The following is a 6,475-nucleotide window of genomic DNA, read 5'->3' as shown; positions in this document are numbered from 1 at the left end:
TGTAAACGCAGGACACTGACTCGACAAGAAGGCTCTCTCTCTGCGTCAGTCAGCTCTAGGGCAAAGAGCCTGGTGCCCGCCCCTGTCTTCCTGTGTTTCTGAATGCCTCACTTCCTTGGCAAGCTTCAGGAGGTATCTGGCTGCCTCCCATGTAAAACTGCTTTTCTCTGTCCCTGCATTGCTCCTTAGAACTCCAAAGTGCTCAGGCTAGAACATACCCTACCCTGAGGATGGCCTCGTGAACAGACCAGGAAACCACGTCCACTTAGGGGTCTATCCACAGGAATAGGGGTTAGGATTCCCACACACGCTTGCCAGGAGACTCAGTTCATCACAGGGAGGTCCAGGATCAGGACAGGAGATAAGAGTCTCAAGCGATTCGCCCTCCATGGGACAAGTGCAGGGGGAGGGAAGCACACGAGGAAAGGGTTCCCTAGGAGGTTCTGGGCCCAGCCTGCAAGGGGGTGGGGAAGGGAGGAGGGTCAAGCAAGTCTTCCCTATGGCCACGACGCCAAGGCCATCATCGTACGTATGTACACCAGTCGGAGTTGGCTGCCTTGAGAAGGAAGGGAATGCCCCAGAGAAGGACCCTGCAGGAGCAGAGGCTCCGGGAGAAGGGCGAGTGAGCGTCAGATCTCCCTGGGGAGCTATCAGGAGGTAAGGCAGCTCCCTGCTAAGCGCCCACAGGACACGTGGTGCTCCCAGCTCCTGATCCAAGACATGGGTTGCTTGGCGAGCGCGTTGGCCTTCATGGAGTAACTTGTTCTCTTCTTCCCGGCCATCCTACTATGTGCTTCATGGAGAGCTGAGCTCCGGAAGCCGCCGTCAATGTGAACAGTGCAATCCACCCTGGTGATTTCAAAAGCAGAGAAAAATCCCTCCAGCAGTCACAGCCCTTAACACCTAGGGTCCGCCGAACGAGGAAGGCTAGTGTCTGCTGCTAAGTTCTGGATGGTGCCCTATTGCAAGAGCCTAAAACTGGGGCCGTGGGGAGGCAGTGTGGCCCAGTGGCCATCACTGTGGGCTCTGGGTCAGGTAGACTGAGTGGCAGTCCCAGCTCCTCCTCCAACGGGTCAAGGCCCTGTGGGCGAGTCATGAAACCCCTCGGAGCGTCTGTGTCTCCTTGGTGAAATGGAGAGGGAGGGAGAAGTCAGAGAGATTGGGCGCAGAAAGCACGGAGCAGGGAGCCTGCCACACACTTGGAACACAGTCAGCATGGACCACTGTGATCTGAGTGATTGGCTGCCGCACGCACCTTGGTGAAGAGAGGCAAGAGCAGGTCTCCTCTCGCCTCTCCTAGACTCTTGGTATTATTTCGCTTCATTAAGTTTTTCTATATTGTTATGTAACTGCGACTGGCATCACATGAACTTAACGCAGCGGCTCAGTCAGTCCACACGTGTGTCTCCTGCTCACCTCACAGACCAGGGGTGAGCAGGTCAGGGCACCCTTCTGACCATCACAAAGTCAGAGACCCGGGAACTAGAAAGGCGAGACTCACCGAGCCATTTAACTCTCCGCCCTTCAATTAACCCCACATGTGTTTATCGGCGAGGTTGGCACAATTAACTTTAACTAAGTCACATTTCAAAGCAGTTTTGCGCAGCAGATTTGTCTAATGTGATATGCTATTTGATTCAGGACTGTTGCTTCTAGGAGCATCGATTGCGCTCCAAGCAAGTTGAACTCCTTGACAACTTCAATCTTTCCTTTGTTTTCCATGAGGTTCCTCGTTGGTCCAGTTGTGAGGACTTTGGCTTCCTTGACGTTGAGTCGTAGTCCATCCCAGAGGCGGCAGTTCTTCATCTGCAGCAGTAAATACTTCAAGTGCTCTGGGCCGTTAGCAAGCAAGGCTGTGTTATTTGCATACCACATGGTGTTAAGGACTCTTTGGCCAATCCTAAAGTCCTGTTTCACTTCATATAGCGCAGCCTCCAGGATTATTGGTTCAGCATATAGACTGAAGGAGTCCGATGAGAGGCTACAGCCTTGACACAAACCGTTGCTGGTTTGAAACCATTCACAGTCCCTTGTTCGGTTTCGGTGACTGCTCTGGGTCTAGGGACAGGCTCTGCATGAGCATAAGGGAGTGTTCTTCTGGAAATGCTACTCTTCACAGGGTGACCCACAGTTTATTATGAGCCACGCTGTCAAATGCCTCTGCAGAGCGAACACAAATAAATATCATCCTGGTATTCTCTGTGTTCAGCAATGATATCCATTATTCCGCATCCACTTCTGAAGCTTACTGGGGTTTCTGGTACCTGTCGATGTACTGCTACAGCCGTTGTGGACTTATCTTCAGCAAAATATTACTTGCATGTGATGTTAATGATCTTATTCAATAATTACCACTTTCTGTGAAGCCGTCTTCCCTTGGAATGGGCACAAACCTGGATCTTGTTCAATTAACTGGTCTGCTAGCAATCTTGCAAACTTCTTGACATAGACCAGCGAGTGCTTCTAGGGCTAGATTAGTTTGGTGAACTATGTCAATTAGTATTTCATTAATTCCTGGACCCCTTTTTTCCCCACCAATACCTTCAGTGCAGCTTGGGTTTCTTCTTTTAACACCATTGTTCTTCCTCTTCTTTTTATTATTAATCATTTTATTGGGGGGCTCTTACAAATCTTATAGCAATCCATCATTCAATTGTATTAAGCATACTTGTACATATGTTGCCATCAACATTTCTACTTGAGCCCTTGGTATCAGCTTTTCTTTTTCCCCTTCCCTCCCCGACCCTCATGAATCCTTGAGCAATTATATATCATTGTTGCTATTTCATATCTTACACTGTCTGTGATCTCCCTTCACCCACATTTCTGTTATGTGTCCCCCTGGGGACACCATTGGCTGTTGACCATATGCTTGCTACCTCTTGAAATGGTAGCATCTTGAGTGTTGACCCCTTTTGGTGCCGCGACACTGTATTCCTTCCTTCTTCTTTTGATGTTTCCTGCACCGTTTGATATCTTTCCCAGCACCTAGCCCACTATCACTGTGTTGATTCTGTCTTCTAGGGACCTGATAGAGGGTTTCCAAAGATGCAAGTCCTTTTTAGGAGAAGATAGCATTACTGTTCTCTAGTGGATTTGAACCACTGTCCTAACAGGCACTCAACCCTCACCCAACAGCACTGTCAGGACTCCGTTTTGCCAATGCTGCTGCTGCTGTGCCAGGTGTCACCAAGTCAGTTCCAGCTCATAGACACCCAGAATGACAGTCCCAGTCCCGCACCATCCTCACCAGCATGGTTGTGTTTGGCCCACTGCTGTAGCCACTGTGTCCATCCATCTCTTTGAGGGCCTTGCCCTTTCTCACCGCCCCTTCACGTGATGGAGCAGGGCATCCTTTTCCACGGGCTGGTCTCCTGAGAACAGGTCCAAAGTACGTGAGGCAACAGGTCACCGTCCTTGCTTCTAAGGAGCATCCTGGCCGCACTCCTTCCCAGACAGGGTTGTTGGTTTCTTCTGGCAGTTCCTGATAGCTTCAATCTCCTTTACCGACATCATCATTCAAAGACATCGACTCTCCTGTGATCTTCCTTAGTCATTGTACACATTTCACACGCAGAGCAATAAAAAATACCACGGTTGGGTCAAGCACACCCCGTCCTCCAAGTGACACCCTTACTTTATCACTCTTTAACGAGGCCTATTGCGGCAGCCCCAGTGCAATGTGTGGTTTGGTTTCTTGACTGCTGCGTTCAGGAGCAAAGACTGTGCACTCAAGCCAAGTGAAATCCTTGGCAGCCTCGGTCTTTCTCTGTTCATGGGTCCAGCGTGAGAAGGTTGGTTGTCAGTGCAGTGAGTGGGAATCCAGACTGAAGCCTGCAGTCCTTGATCTTCAACCGCACGTGCTTTGAGCCCTTGTTTTTGGCGAGCAAAGCTGTGTCGTCTGCAGGTTGCCGGTTGCTGATAAGCCTTCCTCTGACCCTGAGAGCTCGTTCTTCTTCATACAGAAGTTTCTGGGATTATTTGCTCAGCACATAGGTGGAAGAAGTGTGGCGAGAGGATACAACCTTGACACACACACACCGCTGCAGTTTTCCCTGTTCGGTTTGTATGACTGCCTCTTGGTCCACGTGCAGCTTTCGTGTGAGCACAAGGAAACCTTCTAGAATTCCCGTTCTTCTCAATGTTGGCCACAGTTTGTTATGATCCCCACTGCCGGATGCCTTTGCATAGTCAATGAAGCACCAGTAAACAGCTTTCTGGTATTCTCTGCGTTTGGCCAAGATCCATCAGGCATTTAGCAATCCGGCATCTGAATCCCACTTGAATTTCTGCAGCTCCCTATGAACGAATTGCTGAAACTATTGTTGAATTATCTTTAGCAAAATTTTATTGGCATCTGATGTTAATGATTTTGTTGGATAATAGCTGCCTTCTGTTGGGTCACCTTTCTTTGGAACAGACAGATCATGGGTAATCTCTTTCAGTCAGTTGGCCAGGTAGCTGCCTTCCAAATGTCTTGGCATAGGTGAGTGAGTGCTTCCTGGGCTTCATTAGTTGGTTCAAACATTTTAATTAGTATTCCGTCAGTTCCTGGAGCCTTATTTTGTCACCAGGGCTTGTAGTGTAGCGTGGCCTTCTTCCTTCGATATCATCGGTTCTTGATCACATACTACCTCCTGAAATGGTTGAACGTCGACCCGGTCTTTCTAGGTGCAGTGACTGTGTATTCCTCCCATCTTCTTTGGATGCACCCTGCATCATTCAATATGATTCCCAGAGACCATTCCAATATTGCAAATGGAGGTTGTATTCAGCGTTATATATTTTAAACACTGGTGTCAGAGCTTCCAGCATCACAGCAACATGGAAATCAATCCCTACAGGACAGGAAGGTCCAGGATAGGACAGGACAGACCGGCAGATGAATGGGAAGGGTCCCACCACAACAGAAGAAAGACCAGCCACTGGAGACCCACTGAGTCTTTTCTGCTGCTGTGCTAACACACTCCTCAAGGAGGCTTGGCTTCATCCAGCTCAGGGTCAAATCCATGGGAAGGGACCCCAGCTGTGAAAGCCTTCTCCCGGAGGACGGAGGGCGGAGGGTGGCTGACAGCTCCCTGGCTCTCAGAGCTGGTGAATCAAAAAGAACCGCGATCCACCCTCTACCTTCTTACAGTGGAGAACAAGGTGAACTCCACAAGCAGCAGTGTGAGGGGTCCCCAGTGAGCTCAGGAAGACGGCTTTGTCATGGTGGGAGCTTGTCACCATGCAGCAGAGGGTGGTCTATGGAAAGAAATGTTAGAGGGGTGGGGGGTTGCGGCGAAGCTTACTTCTTGAAACCCTTTTGAATAAAAATATGACAACATGTCTCTCTGACCTGTCTAGCTGTGTCCTGAGAGGCAGGCTGACCCTGTGTAAACCTTGGTGTCTGTTTGCTTTTTATGTTGTGTGTTCGAAAGGAAAGATGTCCACACAGCGCCTGCTTTTTTAAAAGGTAGAAATAAATACAGCGAAAAATCTCCTTCTCCTTCACCTCCCACCGACATTTAACCACCCCAATGTTTCCCCTGTACCTCCCCAGAATTTCTTTAGACAAGTACCAGCACCCATGCACATGTCTTCTAACCACCGCCTCCCCTTTCCTAAACCCTGTCTTGGTGCCTTGCTCTGAGGAAGGAAGTGCCTTTAAAGCGACAGCTGCCCTTCTCCCCAAGGAGTTCTCCTGCTTCCATGGTATCCTCGGGTCCCAGCCACTTCACGAGACCGGCAGGGCATTTCCCACGCACGCTCTCCACATGTGCGTCTTCCTTCGGTACTGAGCGTCGTGGGAAATATGTCTTTTCCACATGGCCACCACTATAATACCAAAAGCACTTCCCTCCTCCCTCCGCCCCAGGAGGAAACACTGTCATTAACACTGAGAAGGTGATGAGAAAATGAGAAATCCTGCCCGCGGAGTTCTCCCTCTGAGTGCTTTCCCAGAGGGCTCCTGGGACAGTCTCACCTCGTGAAGTGTAAATCACCGGCGGGTGAAGCTGTCACCCCGGGGCTCGCCCAGCGGCACCGGCTATTTCGGAGCGGGGACTGCTTATGCGAAGTGCCCTGCTCTGTCTGCACAGAGGATCTGTCTCAGAACCAGCCAGAATGGCTGTTGGCTCTGCTCTGCACACAAAGCACAGTTTTCTTGCTTCGGATCAGGTTCCATCTATTGGGTCCCCGAGTAAGGGAAGCTGGGCACCTTCCACTTCTCCCGGTCTCCTGGCAAAGGACAGGCTAGGCCATGGCTCCCTGTTGTTCTGTACCCAGGGGATGCTAGGTAGGGCCTGGGGATTTCTTAGTTGGGAACTGATCACACCCCTGACTACCAGCATTTCATGAAAAGTCAAGAGCTCAACTGTCTGCTTGCTTCTGGCATTTAGAGTTGTTTGGGGAATGATGGATGGCACCATCTGTCGTTTCTTCTACGTGTTTGTGGCAAACACATAGCGATGTCAGCATTCAGCTTGGTCCTGAG

Source organism: Echinops telfairi, unplaced genomic scaffold (assembly GCF_000313985.2).
Source record: "Echinops telfairi isolate 266 unplaced genomic scaffold, ASM31398v2 ScPeMD7_7469;HRSCAF=8507_1, whole genome shotgun sequence".
Taxonomy (NCBI): domain Eukaryota; kingdom Metazoa; phylum Chordata; class Mammalia; order Afrosoricida; family Tenrecidae; genus Echinops; species Echinops telfairi.
This window is presented reverse-complemented; position numbering follows the sequence as displayed.